Source organism: Pinus tabuliformis, chromosome 6 (genome assembly GCF_031772625.1).
Source record: "Pinus tabuliformis cultivar Carrire ecotype Pingquan chromosome 6, CPIR1, whole genome shotgun sequence".
Taxonomy (NCBI): Eukaryota; Viridiplantae; Streptophyta; class Pinopsida; order Pinales; family Pinaceae; genus Pinus; species Pinus tabuliformis.
The window spans coordinates 1,570,184,723-1,570,204,695 of record NC_142292.1 but is presented as its reverse complement, the minus strand read 5'-3'; the positions used below and the strand labels follow the sequence as shown (position 1 = coordinate 1,570,204,695).

The following is a 19,973-nucleotide window of genomic DNA, read 5'->3' as shown; positions in this document are numbered from 1 at the left end:
CACACCTGGGATTATCATGGAGGAAGTCTCTAACTCCACTTGGGGTGGCCTTGGGGGGTAAGTTGCAAATTGGGGCCGTCACCCAATTCCCAACTTCTCCGTCTAGGCTAACTCCTAGCGAAGCCAAGGGGTGTAGTCCCTAAGGGAGAAAACTAAGGCTTGATTAGTGTTGTGCTAAGCAAGTTCTAGGAGTTAAGTTGAGTTAAACCAATTTACAATTCACCACAAAGCATCACATGTGCTTTCGATAAATGCATTCACAAGTACTTGGGCATCCAAGTGCTTTAGCATAAGATATAACTTTGTAAGTACATCACATATGATCCCTACAAACATATATAAGAGCACCAAAGCAACTTAAGGATATGATCAATTTAGAGACTAGTGCCAATAATGCAAATAGATGCTTAAAAGTAAAGTACCTTGGAAAAGCAAAGACTTGAAAGTAAAGTACTTGAAAGAGGATTGCTTGAAATGAAATGCTTTGAGATTGTATACCAACTTGTATAATCAGAAGCAATGATATCAAGTACACAGATGCAAAATGTGAAGCGTAATGGATTGCCCTTGTTAATTTTCTTGGGCTGTATTGTTCTTTGCTTTTGACAATTGCATTACATCATTTATACATAGAATTCACCCCAACAATATTATAACATCATAACAACAATGGAAATTGTGAAGAAAGAACAATAACATTAATATTGCGGTAGAACACAAAGAAACAAAGGAAGAAAAGCATGCACACATAAATACACCAGGATTGGGCTGAGACCAGGGCAAAACCCCACAAGGGAGAAAACCTGAAATTCAATTTTTTTCTTTTATTACATGTCATCAATTGTCCAGTTGAGATACAAAATCCATCCATATTAGACATATTTGACTTCCTAGGGTCAATCCACGTCAGTGCACAACTTCATTTGTGAACTAACATCCAATGAACAAAGAAAGTTGTTACTATGACAAGTGTTGCTTTTGATCTTTGTCTAGAATATCAAATATGTTGGAATTTCTAAGTCTGACACGTTATAAACCCTCCATGTACTTTTTGATTTATTCCTTCCTACTTGTTTTGATTAATTAACAAGTTATTTACCATGTAAATATTGAAAATAAACACAAGTACATGCTCAACACATTATAGATCATCAACTGAAGGAAACATAAACAAGCACACAAATGACATTGTTATTTTTGGACTAATGTCCCCGGAAAAACCCAATGCGGGAAAACCGGTGCAGCTATCTGAGGGTTTGATTTATTAAGCAATTTCAGAATACAATTTGGGTGCCAAATCCGGCTCACCCAACAGAGAAAAATCTTTGCAGTAGTAGCTCTCCTTCGGAGATAGATGCTCTGACTGATACCCTGGATAAACTCTCTGGCAACTCCTTAGCTCCAATCTGCCCCATGAAAAACCCTAACATCAGCTTCTAGGGACTGTGTCAGACTCTTCTGCCCTCTGCGTCAGCTTTCCTGGCAGTTCCGACTGTTCTTGGCAGTTCCGGCTTCTGCCCTCTACGTTAGCTTTCCCAGCAGTTCCGGAAATTCCCGGCAGTTCCTAATAGTTCTAGCTGTTCCCGGTAGTTTCGGTTTCTGCCCTTTGCGTCAGCGTTCTGGGTAGCTTCAGCAGTTCTCGACAGTTCCAGCTTCTGCCCTCCGCGTCAGCTTTCCCGGCTGTTCCGACAGTTCCTAGCAGTTCCGGCTGTTCCTGGCAGTTTCGACATCTGCCCTCTGTGTCAGCTTTCTCGGCTGTTCCAGTAGTTTCGGCTTCTGCCCTCTGCGTCAACTTTCCCGGCTACTGCGCTGATCCTCTCGGCACTATCTCTACCTCTTTGCTTCTGTACTCACTGCCCCTCAACTGCAACTGCAGATCACTCTCTCAATTTTCTCAGCAAATTCAGCCCCAGAAAGTCGAAATCTTGATCTCTTGGTGTGTTCTCCAAGTGACCCTCAAGCCTCTTCTTATAATTTTCTCGTTGACAGATCAACGGACGAGATTAAGTCCTTAATCAACGACTAAGATTAGATCTGGCTTGATCCATGACTTTTGGACCATTCTAACACAATTTTATATTAATTCACATTAATATTTTAATTTTCCTAAGTTTAGACTTACGGACTCCATTAAAAATATTAATTATTTTAATATATGCCAAACTGTTTAGAATCTGCCCAAACCCTTTCTAGGTATTGGAGATCTCATGTGCCTTAGTCTCCCCACCAAATTTCGTGGCTAGAGCACATTCGAAGCTACCCCAAATCAACACTCCCTCTTAGCGAGGACTGTGCTCTAGCAATATTCCTCATTGAGTATTACTCTAATCATCCGGCATCGGTCCCTGATGCTAGGCCTACTGCCCATCATCTGCACTGCTGCATCCCGTACTACCACCCATGGCTCTGCCACTGCCACTGCTGCATCTGTACGACTAGCTCCTTCCGCATCTGTGTTGCTGTTCATGGCCCTGCCATTGCGACTGCAACATTTGCACTGCAAACCCTCTCATCATGCTGCATCTTGCTGCCCATAGCACTACCACTGCTAATTGCTGCACTGCAACTCAGTTACTGAGAAGTAAGTAACTGATCTCCCAACTCTGACATCTCCGTCAGGCTAGAAACACTCCTGACGCTGAAGCTCCCTCTGTCACTGACAAGTGCTCCCTCTCTGATCTTTGAGCTCCTACAACAACTCCCTGCATCTCGCACCATTGCACACCTCTCTGTGCCATCCTGCACTGGTGCAACACTCCCGTGCCTCTCGCACTGTTGCAGCTTGCTAGCCTTGCACTGTCCTGGGAATTCTGTACTGTAGCTCTCTTTGCCGCTTCATCCGCATCCGTCTCCACCCACATCCGCCAGTCCTGCTACTTCTCTTCGAGGCACCCATAGCAAGGTATAATCCAAGAGGCTGGGTACCTCAAGGATCCTGCCCCTCATTGCCTGTAGTCTGTCTGACTACAACTCGATGTCTCCCCACTTCCGCTCAAGTGGTGTGTGTGCACTCATGGCACATAGAACAGAAAGGATCCTGGCCTTCTAGATGACAAAGTTGGATGCCTCATCCAACCTGTTCTGATCCCTCAGCCCATTCATGGCCTTCTCTCTGATCTTCTTGTTGACTCCTCCGAGTCTCTCTACTTCCAGCCTGGAAGTTCTCTGTTTGACTCCTGCTGAGTCTCTCCACTTCCTGTCTGGAAGTTCTCGGTTCAACTCTTGCTAAGTCTCTCTACTTCCCGTCTGGAAGTTCTCTTCTGGATTCCCTCCGAGTTGCGATTTCCCACCTAGAAATCCTTCTGCCAACGTCAAGTTGCCCCTCTCTGATTGTTTGTGCAACAACAACACTGATCCAGATTCCTTGGCTAGAAATCCTCCTCAGCAGCAACTCCCTCTACCTTGGCCTTTCCCTATTAGGTATTGTTCTGACTACAGTACCCCACTAGCTCCACTTTGCAACTTACCCACAACCTCCTAAACCCCAGCAAACTGAAGTTCAGAGCTCCTAGGCTCTACGCAATCCCGACACTGGAAAATCAGCTTCCTCAGCCAACTGCGTCAGCCCTCCTGGCTTTTGGGTGGCTCTGCGTGAGCCTGTCTTTGAATCCCCCAGCCTCTGCGCTGCGTCTTCCTGGCTTAATCTTGATGATGCAGGCACTGCGTCACCCCTTCCTTGCTGCTACTCTGATAGAAACAACTTCTGTCACTCAGGGCAACTGTTTTGTGCTGCTGTTTCTCTGCTCGACTGATGTCCTCAGTTCTCCTGATTTATTCCTTCCTATTTGTTCTGATTAATTAACAAGTTATTTACCATGTAAATACTGAAAATAAACACAAGTACATGCTCAACACATTACAGATCATCAACTGAAGGAAACAGAAACAAGCACACAAATGACATTGTTATTTTTGGACTAATGTCCCCAGAAAAACCCAATGCGGGAAAACCGGTGCAACTATTTGAGGGTTTGATTTATTAAGCAGTTTCAGAATACAATCTGGGTAACAAATCCATCTTACCCAATAGAGAAAAATATTGGCAGTAGTAGCTCTCCTTCGGAGACAGATGCTTCGGCTGAAACCCCGAATAAACACTCTGGCAACTCCTCAGCGCCAGTTTGCCCCACGAAAAACCCCAACATCAACCTCTAGGGACTGCATCAGACTCTTCTGCCTTTTGCGTTAGCTTTCCTGGCAGTTCCGACTGTTCTTGGCAGTTCCGACTGTTCCTGGCAGTTCCGGCTTCTGCCCTTTGCGTCAGCTTTCCCTGCAGTTCTGGCAGTTCCCGACAGTTCCGCCTGTTCCCGGCAGTTCCGGCTTCTGCCCTCTGCATCATCTTTCCTGGTTGTTCCGGCAGTTCCCGACAGTTTCGGTTGTTCCCGACAGTTCCGGCTTCTGCCCTCTGCGTCAGCTTTTTCGGTTGTTCCGGAATTTCCAGGCAATTTCGGCTTCTTCCCTCTGCGTTAGCTTTCTCGGCTGCTACGCTGATCCTTCTGGCACTCTCTTTGCCTCTCTGCGTCTGTATTCACTGCCCCTCAGCTGCAACTCCATATCTCTCTCAACTTTCTCAGCAAACCCAGCCCCAGAAAGTCGAAATCTTGATCTCTTGGTGTGTTCTCCAAGTGACCCTCAAGCCTCCTCTTATACTTTTCTCGTTGACAGATCAACGACCGAGATTAAGTCCCTAATCAACGACTAAGATTAGATCTGGCTTGATCCATGACTTTTGGACCATTCTAACATAGTTTTATATTAATTCACATTAATATTTTAAGTTTCCTAAGTTTAGACTTAGGGACTCCATTAAAAATATTAATTATTTTAATATCTCCCAAATTGTTTAGAATCCGCACAAATCCTTTCTGGGTATTGGAGATCTCATGTGCCTTAGCCTCTACAACAAATTTCGTGGCTAGAGCACATCTGATGCTACCCCAAATCATCAAAATATTATTGAAGAAGCCCCCCTACTCAGAGTTAAAGACAAGCCCACAAGGATCTCTATATGTGAATGAAGCCATGTTAGCGCTGCTCAAAAATATATATTGTAAGTTGAGACCATCTATATATATATAGTTGTGAGTCGAGATCATAGATAAGCCGAGGTTCCTTATGCAGAGAGTCAGAGACAACTATATATAACATTGAGATAAAATAATACTGAGCCATATATATAATGTAGAGGACCGTGCATATAGGTTAACGCCCAAACAACAATATCATTTCTCATGCTTATTTCCATAGATGCAAACAATTTAGAGTTAGCAATTATTGTGAGACTGTATCAAATCCATTGCCACAAATATCATGAATTATTTATGAGATGCAGAGAAAATAATCCATACACATAGTGATGTGGATATGCTGTATTATTTGATGTAGTGATCCGAAGTCCATGTAATTAATAGAGATCCAAGACATATGAAATGCCATTAGAGATATGTCACCACAGAAATAATGCTAAGCCATTGTAATAAGAAGGCTACTATATAAAATATATGTGCGGGGGCCTCAACGAATATGTTGAGTGAGGGAAATAGAGAATACGTTATGCGATCCAGTTATGTGCAATCCTTCAAAGTAATATGAAACCTTGATCATATGTATCGGTGACCATAGCTGATGCGATACCATGATGCCTAAATCATATGTGTTGGTGCCCATAACTGATGCGATACCATGATGCCCAAATAATATGTATCGATGCTCATAACTGATGCGATACTATGATGCCCAGATCATATATATAGATGCCCACAACTGATGTGATACTGTGATGCCCATATCAAAAAGTGGTCGAGACCTATGAGGGAGCGAGCAAAGGATCTGTATGACGATGCCTCAGAGGAGCCATGTAAAGTTTTGAACTGTGAATCAAGGTACCATACAAACTGTGTCATACAAACTATAGATGCTCCACAGAGATCATAACTCGAATCATAGAGAGACCATCCAAACCTCACACCACTGAAAAATCTCAGATTGAAATGTCCCATTTGCATTGCCTTTTCAAAGATCAACCTAATGTAGTTTATATAGTTGTTGATGTGGACGAAGGGACATAACCCTTGGAAGAAGCCGACCTTGAATATTTTGGCGGGAGATTTATGATTCAAATATTCATTTGCTTTTGAAATTATTTTCAAAATAAAAGTTTGTGCCAAGAAATAATATCTTTACCAATTTTTTAATTTCTCCTTATTGGTTTATTGGATTTCTTAAGGGAATTTCTTCCCGATGCTGCCTCGTATTTTAACACTCCCTCTTAACTAGGGAGGATTTTCCATCAACATTATAAGCCTTATCTAGAATATCTCATCATAGCTGCATTGTGACATATCTGGAGAGAACATATCTCAATCATAAGAAATACAAACAAATTCATTGTCATTACATCTTATCTCATAGAGGAATAATGCACAATCAATGGTAGGGGAGATCATTCCTCAAACCCTACTAATCCCGAGGTCAAATCTCAACAGCAAAATATCCATCATATCTCATAACTCAATTCCTTTGATCATCAACTGAACAATCTCGATCTAATAGAAGAATAAGAAGAATCTGTTGATTTGTGTAGCTTGGGAGGTACTCCAAGCCCTAGGGTTCAGGGTTTGGAGGGCAAAGCGCCACAAGGGTCACTTGTGGGCTTGGAACCCAAGTATGGGGTTTTGCGCCCAGTCGTGTTTGAGGCATTTCCGGGAGCACATTTCTACATGTGATGGCATGAGATGATAGAGGGCGAAAAGGGGAATCCAATGCTTCGAGAATCATCGAATTCTGAGTTGTAGAAGTGGATAAATGAATTTTTGAAGGTGATAAATAATTTTTGGTATTCTAGTCATGTAGGATTGAAGTAAAATTGTCCAATAGATGTGTCTCTCATGAATTTGTGGAGCCCCTGTATTGGTGTATAAATAAAGGGGGAGTTGATGTTATTTGCGCATCTAATGTGCATCCATTCATGAGTAATACACCTCTAAAATAGCCAAATTTGCTATGGGAGAAGGAGGAGCTTGTAGGGGACTGTTTTTGGGTTAATTTATCCCTTAAAAGGCCACAGATCTCAACAACAGGAAGCCGCAACCCTGTAGAGTAGTTCTGGGTGGTGGATAAGCCTTTTCCTTGTGGAATCTTCCTCCCACAAGTGAGCTGCAGCTAGGAGGAGCTGCTACAGCTCAGCCGCAGGCCTAGAAGGCACTGTTCAGGAGGCCGAAGAATAACAGAGAGACACATGCAGGTTTCTGTGTGAACAATAGGCTGTAAGGCAACGTTTGGAGGCCTAGAAGGTGGACATAACAACGACGTAGGATAAGATACATTTTTGGGAGAAGGTTGCACTATTTGGGAGGTTTGGAAGTGAAGAAAAGTGGGCTGTAGCAGGCAGCAAGGAAGCCCTAACTAGTGACCTAAGTGCAGAGAATAAACACCAGCCCTTGAAGAAGCAGAGGTATGTATTTATGTTGATTTGGGCGCTAGAGGATCAGTGCTAGTGTGGACAGAATTATTGCAGCCCATAAGTGCCATGTATTGAGGTCAACTTGGGTAGTTGTAGACCTCAATTAGGAGCAGAACTTATAGTGAAGGATTGGTTGCCATTGATCTGATTGGAGGGCAATGTGTTGGCTACCCAAAGTAGCCCTAGAGCAACATACAAGAAGGACGTTGTTGGTGAGTGATTGGGTGAAGTTTGCAGCCTTATGAGTAGCTCTTTGATGAACAAAGGAGGCTACTGGAAGGCAGATTGGAGCTTGGGAATTCCTACCCAGAGAGCAGATTCATGAGCCCGTGTACATGTAGCAGCAGTGATATGCAACATTGTTAGGTGGCAGCCCTCCTAGAGTATCGATGTGTTGTCCTTTGAAGGACTAAGGGGCAGCTAGTGAGCAGTACGGAAGCGAAAGACCGACACGACAAGATACGACATAGAAGCTGCAACGATGTTTGTCATTGTATCTTGCATACCATAGACTGTTTTATTATTCAGATTTGGTTTAATATAACAAAGGTTGGTGATTGTACAATATTGTACAATTTTGTCAAAAGTGTATATTTGTGCATATGTGATTTACTGCTTTATATTTCCGCCGTGCAAAGAAGTTTATGGTTGAGATTCTTGGTTTGCTAGCGTCAGTGATTTTAAGACTCTAACCTAGACCCAAGGTTGTAGAAATTCAACATGGTATTGGAGCGTGTCTGAGCTACTTTGGAAGTAAGTAAATCAGAGTTGTTTGCAGCAAAGTACAACGTGAGAGGGAGTTGGTCACATTGTAAGTGAAGGGCTCACTATACTGTTGAAGTTGCAGTAGGTCTCCGGTATGAGGACAGGGTGGAGGGGTTGTCCAACTATAGTCCTTGGAAGGAAAGGATCAAGTTGGTCTTGCAGGTCAATAGGCTTTGGGAGTTCACAGAGAAAGAGATCAAGAAGCCAACTGGTCCTAAGGAGTTGGAAATATATGAAGATTTGGACACGAGGGCGAGATTGATCATCCTAGATGGTGTGAAGGATGCCCTAATACCTCATCTCTCTGGGAAGAACAATGCTCATGAGATGTGGATGGCTCTTCAAAATTTGTTCCAGAATAAGAACGAGAACCAGGTACTAGTAGTGGAGGATATGTTGAAGTCCACCAAGATGATAAAGGGTGAAGGCGTTACTTCGTATATGACGAGATTGTCTTAGGTCAAAGATGAGCTTGCTGCCGTCGTTTGACTATTTCAGATGGAAATATGGTGAGGATTGCTTTGAAAGGGTTCATCGAGGAACGGGAGCTCTTCATAAAAGGGATTGTTGCCAAAGAGAAATTGCCAGACAAGAATAGGTTATGGGACGACTTCATTCAGGAAGAGGTGCAAGATGAGGATCTTCATCCAAAGATGAAGTCTTTCGATGATGACATGGCATTTGCAGCACGAATGAAGGGTAAGCAAAAGAAGGACTTGAGTAAGGTCAAGTGTTTCAACTGTGGTGAGATGGGTCATTTTTCGTCGAGATGTTCGATGAAGAAGGGAGATGACGAGAAGAAGCAAGGAAAGAAGGTCATCGATGTTGCCACTTCTGCTGAGATAGACGATCTCACCAGGAAATTGGAGGAGGACTTTGTTATGATCTCTCATTTCTTGTAAGGTATTGTCGATGAGGATGGATGGTACGTGGACAGTGGTGCGTCAGAGCATATGATAGGGTCACAGGAGGTTTTTGAGACTCTAGCTGAATGGGACTCAAAGTTGCACATGGTGTTGGGCGACAAGAGTTAGTTGGAGATCTGAGGATCGGGTGTTGTGCCATTCTGGATGGAGACAAAATGTGTGATGTGGGTCTAGGATGTATTGTTTGTACCAAGACTCAAATATAGCGTGATTTCCGTCTCGATGATCGAGAGGAAGGGGTTTGAGGTCTTGTTCCAGGATGGAAAGGCTAGACTCAGGCCCAGAGGTTCTAAGTCCGACGGGATTGTACTTGGAGTTAGAGAGCATGGTCTCTACAGGTTGATGGGCAAGCCCGTGGATCATGGAAACAAGCATGTGGAGTAGGTGCAGGTTCCAGAGAAGCAGTAGTAGGTGAAGTTGCAGGATTCAAAGGAGCAGGTACAGGTTCCTGAGAAGAAGGCCCAGATTTTAGAGGCTCAGAGGGAGTCAAGTTCAAGAGGAAGCTTGCAGATTTAGAGGGAGACTTTGCAGTCCAAGAAGAGCGTGTGGTCAGTGGGGAGCAAGGGCGCTCCTACAACTAGCAAGAAGGAATCATGGAGAGAGTGGAAGACATTATAGGAAGAAAAGAAGCAGGGTGCTTCCAGTAGTGACAACGACACTTCCGAGAAGGGATTAGTTCACCGTATAGGGATTGCTGTGATTGTGAGCATCAGGAGTTGGGCAAGTGTTGTGAGCAGTGATGATGATGTCGAGTTACTTCCTAGTCTTGGAAGTACCTCCGTCGCTAAGAGGGAGTGTTGATTTGTGTAGCTTGGGAGGTATTCCAAGCCCTAGGGTTCGAGGTTTGGAGGGCAAAGCACCACAAGGGTCACTTGTGGGCTTGGAACTCAAGTATGGGGTTTTGCACCAAATTGTATTTGGGGCATTTCCGGGAGCACATTTCTACATGTGATGGCATGAGACGATAGAGGGCGGAAAGGAGAATCCAATGCTTCGAGAATCGTTGAATTTTGAGTTGTAGAAGTGGAGAAATGAATTTTTGAAGGTGACAAATAATTATTGGTATTCAAGTCATGTAGGCTTGAAGTAAAATTGTCCAATAGATGTGTCTCTTCATGAATTTGTGGAGCCCCTTTATTGGTGTATAAATAAAGGGTGAGTTGATGTTATTTGAGCATTTGTGGGTTTTTAATATTCTCTATAATAATTAAAGCATTGGTAATACATTTAGATTTAGAATCTACATCATTGCTTATTGGACTAGGTGCAACCCATAGTTTTTCTTTTTGCTAACCCTTGCTATAGAAATCTACAAACATCAGACTATAAATACACATCTCCAGATCTCATTTCTATTATCTCATCATATTGATTCTCTAGTATGCAAACATGATTCTCTTAGCCTATGGGAGCTATATCTCATGTTTCTCTTGATTGTGGGTTCTTTTCCTCTTTATGATATGCTTATGGTTCATGCAGGTTTATTGGTTGTTGCACTTGATCCTTCTCTTTTTCTTGTGATCTCAATAATGAAGTCTACTTGGTATCTACTAATGCTCAATTGAAAGGGAAATTTGAACCCCAGACTTTGTAGATGCAAATCAAAAGGATAATTGCATTTACTTCCTACAAGTTGTTTAATCTTCATGTGGTCATTTATTGTTAAGCATATTCTTTATTGTATATCTATATCTATATATATATTTATTTATTTTTTACCATGGTGAATTAGTAACTTGTGGAGTAATTTGGCGAGGCCCAAGATCAAACCTAGCAACTGCCACTATAACACCAAGAGTATATCCAACAACTCATAAGCTATATATACAGGGAATTTATGACTTAACAATAGCCGAGACTCCACGAGGGTGGGGCAACCTACTCCTTGAGCCTTATCACATTGGGCCAAAATGCCCACTCGTGAGATTTGAAACCAGGTGGAGGGGATAACATCCCCATTGTGCCATTCACTTGGTCGTCCCACAAGGAGACTTTTATATATTTGACTAGGTTGGCCTAGTCACTCCCTTGGAGTGTGTGCCTTTATTATGTGGGCCTATAACCCTCTCTTGAAGGGGCACCTCACTTGAGTTGTGTATAAGATTATAAATACACAACTCAAAATTTAATTTGTATTATCTTGGATAATTTTTTTTTTCTCTTAGCTTGTGGGAACTATCTAGGCTATTCTCTTCTCTTTATGATATGCTTATGGTTCATTTTGATTTAGGGTATATTGGTGGTTGATTTTGATCCTTCTCTCTTTCTTGTGATCTTAATAATAAAGTCTACCTCGTATCTACCTACGCTCAATTTACAGTGCAATATGAATGCCAAACTTTGTAAAGGAAAATCAAAAGGATAATATACATTTACTTCTTACAGGCTATTTAATCTAAAGCACAATATTTATGCTTTATTCAACTTGTTGCCGCAAAATCTAGCAGTCCTTGTAGAGGGGTACCCTACAAGGCAAACACTAAATCAAGTGACAACAATAAGGTAGTTTCCCACTATCACCACTACTACTACTCCCTGCTTTTTGGATTTTCTCGAATGGGAGGAGTCGCAGTATAAGGTCACCTATAATGGATATTTTAGGCTTCAACGTATAAGGTGATTAAGAGGTTTCTTAGAGAAAGGCACAACTTAGGTTTAAGGCTCTAAGAATGAAGAAGAAGCAAATCACTTAGAGAGGCCAAATTGAGGCAACATAATACCTAGGGTTTGATTGATAGGTTGATAGTTGGGATGACATAAGGTCAAGGAGCCAAGAAAAGGTTTCCAATAGTGAGTGTTAGCAAGGTAAAGACACATGAAACCTTCAACAAGCCCTCAAGCTAAAGCTATAACCAAACTAGGGATTAATCTTAGGGAAAACAACTAGGGCAAGAGTAATTATGGATGAAAATTGAAGGAATGGAAACCAAAGGGGAATGATTTTGAGGCAACCACTCAACCCTAGACATTGAGACCTTCCAAGACCAAAATTTCCTCTTCCTAGCCAATTCACACTATGCCCTAGTTGGCCAGTTGGCCTTAAGAGGGCCAAATTATGTAGAGAGAGAAAATTCGTTTTTTATGGATAAGAATTGACTTGATCACCAAGAATGGATGGCCAGTGCCTAGTCCTAGGGTTGATGGAGTCTATGGATTCTTAATGTTGGCTACAACTTGCAAAGGATTAAGGATATTTTGATTCCGTGGCATCAAAACCCTAACTATTACCTTTGTGAGGGATCAAAATTCACTTGGGAGAGCTAGTGTAAGATCACCAAGGAGATTGTCATTCACATATGATACAATGAGTAATGCATGCAATAATATGATCTAGTTTTTAGTATAGTTGATATTCAACAAAATTAGGGCACAATATTAACCTAGATCATCAATATATTCCATATAATAGACCTGAAATCAGAAATTTTCCATAAAAAGGCACTTACAAAATAATATGCATTTACAATCCAATCAGTGATCCAAGGCAACTTCTCCAAAGATAAGAACAAAACTCCAAAATGTTGATTTGGGGTCGCATCGGATGTGCTCTAGCCACGAAAATTGGTGGAGAGGCTAAAGCACATGAGATCTCCAATACCCAGAAATGGTTTGGGCAGTTTCTAAACAGTTTGGGAGATATTAAAATAATTAATATTTTTAATGGAGTCCCTAAGTCTAAACTTAGGGAAAATAAAATATTAATGTGAATTAATATAAAACTGTGTTAGAAGGGTCCAAAAGTCATGGATCGAGCTAGAGTTAATCTTAGCCGTTGATTAGGGACTTAATCTAGGCCGTTGATTTGTCAACGAGAAAAGTATAAGAGAAGGCTTGAGGATCACTTGGAGGACACACTGAGGGAGACCAGTCAGTTCAATTTCTGGAGCAGGGTTAACTGAGAAATTCAAACTGGTGGTCTGGTGAGTAGTCAGGAGGCAGCAAGTATGGAACAGAGAGAAGGGATCAACCACGGGTGACTAGCACTGAGGTAGGAGAGGCAGATGCAGGGCATTTCAAGCAGACACAGGGGCAGCAGGAGACTGCGCAGTCACTGGAGGGCCTGCGTGGGTGACGCAGAGAGGCCCAAGGCTGACGTAGTTAAGCAGGGGCTGACGCAGAGTGTTTGGGAGCCACGCAGAGGTCAGCCAAGCTGACGCTGGGACTAGGAGAAGTGCTGGAGAATTTGTCTCTCTGTGGGTAAGCCAATTTGGCACCCTATTGTATTGAAGAATTGCTGAATAATAAAATTCCTCCCTTGCTGCACTAGTTTTCCCACATTGGGTTTTTCCGGGGACTATTGTCCAAAATATTTGTGTCAATGTGTTGATTCTTGTACATGTGTTTGTTTCTGTATTACGATGTGATATTTGCAGCAAAATTTATTTTAATATTTATTGAATGAATTTCATAAATAACTTATTGAAGAATAAGTACGAAAAGTAAATCAGATGTTGCAATGATAGAATTTTCACATGGTATCAGAGCGAGTAATTAGAGACAGGAAGGGAAAATTAATCATGGGTCGAGGCCACGATGTAGAGGCATCCACATCAGGGGACGCGCACAAATTTTCAGAGGATTGCACAAGAGAAAGAGACTTCGATTTCTCTATGTTGGCTTCCAGGCTGGAAGAAGAAGTGGCTTGTATGACTAGTACTACATCATCAGAAATGTGTTATATAGATAGTGGATCCTCGTGGCATATGACGGGAATCAAGGAATGTTTCTTAGAACATCGAGAAGAGAAGCTGAAATTTCAAAACAAGGCAAAGTGTACTCCAGTAGGGAAGGGTACCATAGTTTTTTCAAACAGAATCGGGAGAACGGTTCCGTGCTACAAATGTGCTGCGTGTACCAGGGTTGGGGATGAACTTACTTTTTGTGTCGCAACTTCAAAGCAAGGGCTATGACGTCTACTTCATCAAGGAGAAGGTATATGTCAAACACCCGAGCTGGAAAAAGAAAGTGCAGATCGAGATCAAAAGTAACAAGTTGTATAGATTACAACTAGAATCACCAATGGCACTAATAGGCAGTCATGGAGACAAGGACTTGAATGAACTATGGCGTAGAAGAATGGGTCATTTGCACTATGGAGCTCTAAGAATTCTCAGGAGCACTATAACAGGAGTTCTGAATCTGAGTGCGGAACGAGATGATGTATGCAGAGGATGTGCTCTAGGAAAGTATGCCAAGGCAACATTTCCTAGGAGCAAACACAGGGCCAAGAGTGTACTAGGATTGATACACTCAGATATCTGCGGACCTATGTCCGTCAAAGCTCTCAGTGGTGCTGAGTATTTCCTTACCTTCATTGATGACCACTCAAGGAAAACTTGGATTTATTTTTTGAAAACCAAGTACAAGGTTTTCTGTCGATTCAAAGAGTTCAAGGCTCTGGTGGAGAATCTGACTAGGAAGAAAATAAAAGTTTTGCACTCAGATAATGGTGGAGAGTATGTCGATAAGGACTTCATTGATTTTTGCGCTAAGGAGGGCATCAAAAAAGAGTGGACAACTCCCTACAATTCGGAGCAGAATGGAGTAGCAGAAAGAAAGAACAGAACTATTGTAGAAGCAGCTAGGGCCATGATGTATGATCAGGATATGCCGAAATTCCTGTGGGCAGAAGCATGCAACACAACAGTCTATGTTTAGAACAAGACTCCTCATGGGGCGTTGGGCAAGATTACTCCAGATAAAGTTTTCACAGGGAAGACACCTAAAGTCAGTCATTTTAGGATATTTGGGAGTTTAGCATATTGCTGCATACCAGAGGAAAAGAGGAAGAAGTTGGATCAGACTGTAGAAAAGGGGTATCCGGTGGGATATAACGAGAATGCTAAGGCATACAGAATCTACCTTCCATGGAGTAGGAAGGTAGTAGTTCGACGAGATGTAAAGTTCATGGAGGACAGGGCTTTCAGAAAATCTCGTGAGATGCCTTCTGAGGAGAATTCAAAAGATGAGCCACTGGTTAAGCCTCTTCAACCAACAGAAGTAAAAAAACTCTTCCTCGAGTCAGGAAGATTCTTAGGATGAGGAGGAGGAGCTAACAGAAGCACCTGCTGGCAGAGGAAGAACTAGCAGGGAACTTCGTCAGATTTTGCGAAATGCAAAGGACTTCATCAGTGTGCCAAGAAACAATAGGAGGGAGCAAAAATAGCGAGATAGATATCAGGCATTAGTAGCTCAGGATGGGGAGCCTGCCAGTTTCAAGGAGGCAGCTCAACATTAGGTTTGGCTAGACGTGATGGTAGAGGAGTACAACTCCATAATGGTGAACGATGTCTGGGAGGTAGTGCCAAGGCCTCAAGACAGATCAGTGGTAGGTTCGAGATGGATCTACAATATCAAATACATTGCAGATGACAATGTTGAGAAATACAAGGCGAGGTTTGTGACTAAGTGGTATGCTCAAAAGGAAGGAATTGACTACGAGGAGACCTTCGCCCCGGTAGCCAGGTATACGTCTATTAGGACCGTGATATCTCTTGCAGCTCAGATGGGATGGGAGATTCATGAGATGGATGTCAAAAAGGCTTTTTTGAATGGGGTAATAGAAGAAGAGGTATACATTGAACAACCAGAGGGCTTTGAGACACATGAGAAGAAGTCTCATATATGCAGGTTGAAGAAAGCCTTGCATGCGTTGAAACAGACACCTAGAGCATGGTATGGTTGAATTATTGGCTACTTGCAGAAGATGGGATTTGTCAAGAGTGACGCAGATCCAAATCTCTACTATTTGGTTCAATGTTGCACGACGCTGGGACGTGGAAGCGTCATTTTCCAAAAATCTAGGAAGCGAAGCGTCTGTGGGAAGTGTCTGCTATATATATATATATATATATATTTTTTTGCATTTATACTTAAAACAAACACCCCAAATACCAAATTAATTGTAGAAGACATGAAAACATGCATATTTTTGCATAAATCAAGATAGATATGGCATCCATGATTCCACTGTAGTTACTAGTATGTACAACAACCATCTATATTCTAGCTATTACAAACATACATCAAATTTTTAAGCATATTATAAAACATAAAACATTTAAGCATATTATAAAACATAAAACATAGAGCATGTTTTGATTTATCTAGCCAATGAGCAACTGTCAACATTTGTCATGTCCAAAATTCAAATAATAATGTTTACAAAATATGTCACTTGGTCACCGCCAAGACAAAAAGGTTCAAAATTCAAATTCACAAGCCTACAAGTCTAATGAGTAATCTGTGACAAAAGTAGTAGATTGTGAATATATCTACTAATCTCTCCTCCTTCCACCACAAAGAGAACGTGGCGGCGGGCCTCCTTGTGGTGGCAGGCCTCCACGTGGTGGCGATGAAGAAGATGGTGCCTGTGGAAGTTGTGGCAGTGGCATTGAAATTGAGGAAGAAGAACCCCCTGCTGTTGGTGTTGAACCATGGAACCTAGGAACCAAGGGACTAGATGGGGGTGGGGGTGGCATATCAACACGATCATCATCATCCTGGAATCGCTCAAAAAATTCATGCAAAAAAAGAAAACACTAGTTAACAAAAAAATTAAAAACATGAATATAAATGCTTTATAAGGAAAAATTGGAAAATTCATACCACAATGGACATACCTGGATAAGAGCATCCTCTAATTGGTCTAATCGCAACACTCCATCCTCCAAATTGGGCTCCTCTGGATTCTTGTCCCAAATCAACAGGTCTTTATTAGACTCTGCATCTTCACAGTAATGGAACAACAATCGCAAGTTGTAATGAACATAAACCAAGCTCTCTGCCCGGTCTAAACTCAACCTGTTCCTTTTAACACTGTGGATGAAAGAATAAGAGCTCCAACACCTCTCTGCAGAAGAAGTGTTTACCACCTATGATAGCACCCACAATGCCAAAGTCTGTAGAAGTGGAGTACCCCCTCCATGCATGTTCCACCACTCAAGAGAAGAAAAAGTCTCTCGATCTTTAATTGCATGCATGCTCCCAAATGGACCAGTGTTAAGCGTATAGTTGCTCAACTGTCTCTGTACCAATGCAGCTGCCTCCTCATCAGGGATTAATTTACACAATGCAGCCATATATTTTCTGTGAACACTTAATTTACTTAATTTACGATCACTTGGAGGACACACTGAGGGAGATCAGTCAGTTCAATTTATGGAGCGGGGTTAGCTGAGAAATTCGAACTAGTGGTCTGGTGAGCAGTCAGGAGGCAGCAAGTATGGAACAGAGAGAAGGGATCAGCCACAAGAGACCAGCACTGTGGCAGGAGAGGCAGATGCAGGGCATTTCATGCAGACACAGAGGCAATAGGAGACTGCGCAGTCATTAAAGGGCCTGCGTGGGTGACGCAGAGAGGCCCAAGGCTGACGCAGAGTGTCTGGGAGCCACGCAGAGGTCAACTAAGTTGACGCTGGGACTAGGAGAAGTGTTGGAGAATTTGTCTGTTTGTGGGTAAGCCAGTTTGGCACCCTATTGTATTGAAGAATTGATGAATAATAAAATTCTTCCCTTGCTGCATCAGTGTTCCCACATTGGGTTTTTCTGGTGACTATTGTCCAAAATATCTGTGTCAATGTGTTGATTCTTGTACATGTGTTTGTTTCTATATTACGGTGTGATATCTGCAACAAAATTTATTTTAATGTTTATTGAAGCAATTTCATAAATAACTTATTGAAGAATAAGTAGAAAAAGTAAATCAGATGTTGCAGTGATAGAATTTTCACACAAAACACAATATGCTCCATAGATCTCATTTCTCCAATAGGTGCAAGAGGTTGAAATTCCCCCAAGAGAGGCTGAATTTAGAAGTGATGATGATGAGTTACAAAATGATCCTCTTCTCTATTTATATGAGGAGTACAAGACATAATTTAGCCTAAAAGCCCCTAGACAATAAGTTAGATTACAACAATGCATTGGGTTATAAGCCAACCCACTAGCTCTCAACATAAGGGCAAAAGAAAACCCACACTTGTGAGTCGCGAGGCCTTCTTGGTCGATGTCATCCATAGAAAATACTCCAAATGCCAAGCGTTGGTGCTCTAGAGTTCAAGGGTGATGTAGAAGCACCTAAAAATCATCCTTTTAGGGTTGGCCCTCAAATCTTAGTCAATGGCTCTCTAGGGTACCCAAAATTCACCCTGGCACCACAAAGGGGTCTCATGGGTCTCCAATTGTGAAAAAGTGTCCATCTCTACCCCATCGTTGAGGGCCGAGGCCTCTCTAGGTGTTACTAGCCCTTTCAAGTTTTTGAAGGCAAGACCATCCTCATGTTGGCCTTGAATCAGTTGCCATCTCTCTTAAGGTGCTAAGGTCGCTTGGGGGCATGGTAGATCTAGGTTGTATCATCTTGAAGAATCATCAAATGTAGTGCAAAGTGGCAAAATGTTCGGGGTGGAAGAGGTGTCCAGGGATAGGTATGATGTGCTGCTACTACTCGAAGACCTAAGGCTTTCAACGCTTCACCTTTGGGTGCAAATATACTTCTCTTTAGGGGCATGGGTACTTGTGGGTAAGTGCCTAGGACATGGGATGCTGAACCACCTGATAATCACAACATAAATTCTAGTGAAAGCAACTAGTCATCAGGGACAATAATCATTATTGCATCTAAGTGGACCAAGTTTGAATGTAAAGGGCTATTTAATGCTTCAAATAAGATTTCCCTTCCAAAATTAGGGCCTTGAATTCACAATGGTGTTTCCTCCCTTGGTAGGAGTGGTTAAAGGACAACCCTATTAGGTGTTTCCAGCGCCCAAGGGGAAGTGAAATTTACTCTTTCCACACTTCACTTGATAGGTATTAGTGAATAATAATGATGATAAATAGGGGAGAGGACTTCATGACCAAGTGCCATGGTCAAAGGGACTAGCATGACGGGGATCCACATCTTGAAGGTATAGATGTTAGGAGGAAACAATCATGAATGCATGAGGTACTAGCTCGACCTTTGTTTTTACACCCCTCTTATGCGCCTTTCGCTTGATTTTTCTTTGTATTACTGCTAACATCTCAAAGGTTTAGAGCTTGCTTTGAATGGTGTATAATAGTTGTATTACTCCTTAAGGATGTGTCATTTCATTGCTCATCAGGGTTGGGACATGCAAAGGTCCTTTTTGTGATGTAATTAAGCAACATGTGCTAAGGAATTGGTTGATGGCCATGATGAGTGAGGTAGAGCTCATGCTAGGCTTTTGTCCACGTGTTAATGTGTATGTCCGACCAAATTTTGCATTTTGATATTCTTTTTATTTTATTTTGTGGCCATGATATGTTCTTTCTTTTCTTTTAGTTGCATCAACCTCTCAAGGTAAAGTTCCGGGCCCTACTTAGGTATGAGGATGTATGGGTGCCAAATCCCAGAGAACCAATGGTCATTTGAACTCAAAGAATGGACGTGAGGTAAGGGATTTTAATGTATGATGGAAAGTGGCAAGTATGGAGTAGGAATAGATGGAACTATGTCGTTTCAATCAAGGCTTCCAAAGTAGTGCCCCTCCTATACCCGTTGGGCCATTAAGGGAGGTCCCATTGGACTAGGATTGAAGATTAACCCCCCATTTATGGTGAGGGAACAAGATTACAGTCAAAACCCCTCCTTCTAGGTCACCCCATAATCCATATAAAAATGCCCAAATACAAACAAGCATAAACACCCGATTGCAAAATGAATAAAGTACCTTTTGATTGGAAGCCCACCATTGTCCACGTGTTCTTGATGGATGGGTGAGAAGCATATCATTGATGCAAGTGGCTGAGATATAATGGCACGTCATTGGCTAGTGGTTGCTGTCAGGGGCTGCATGGCTAGC

The 19,973-nt window shown here is 42.1% G+C and overlaps 1 protein-coding gene across 1 annotated transcript in view; it reads left to right on the top strand.

Moving 5' to 3' along the window:
- LOC149264779 (uncharacterized) overlaps positions 1-19,973 on the top strand; it is a 275,432-nt gene that overhangs the window by 215,109 nt on the left and 40,350 nt on the right. The gene's annotated exons all lie outside the window — the stretch shown is intronic.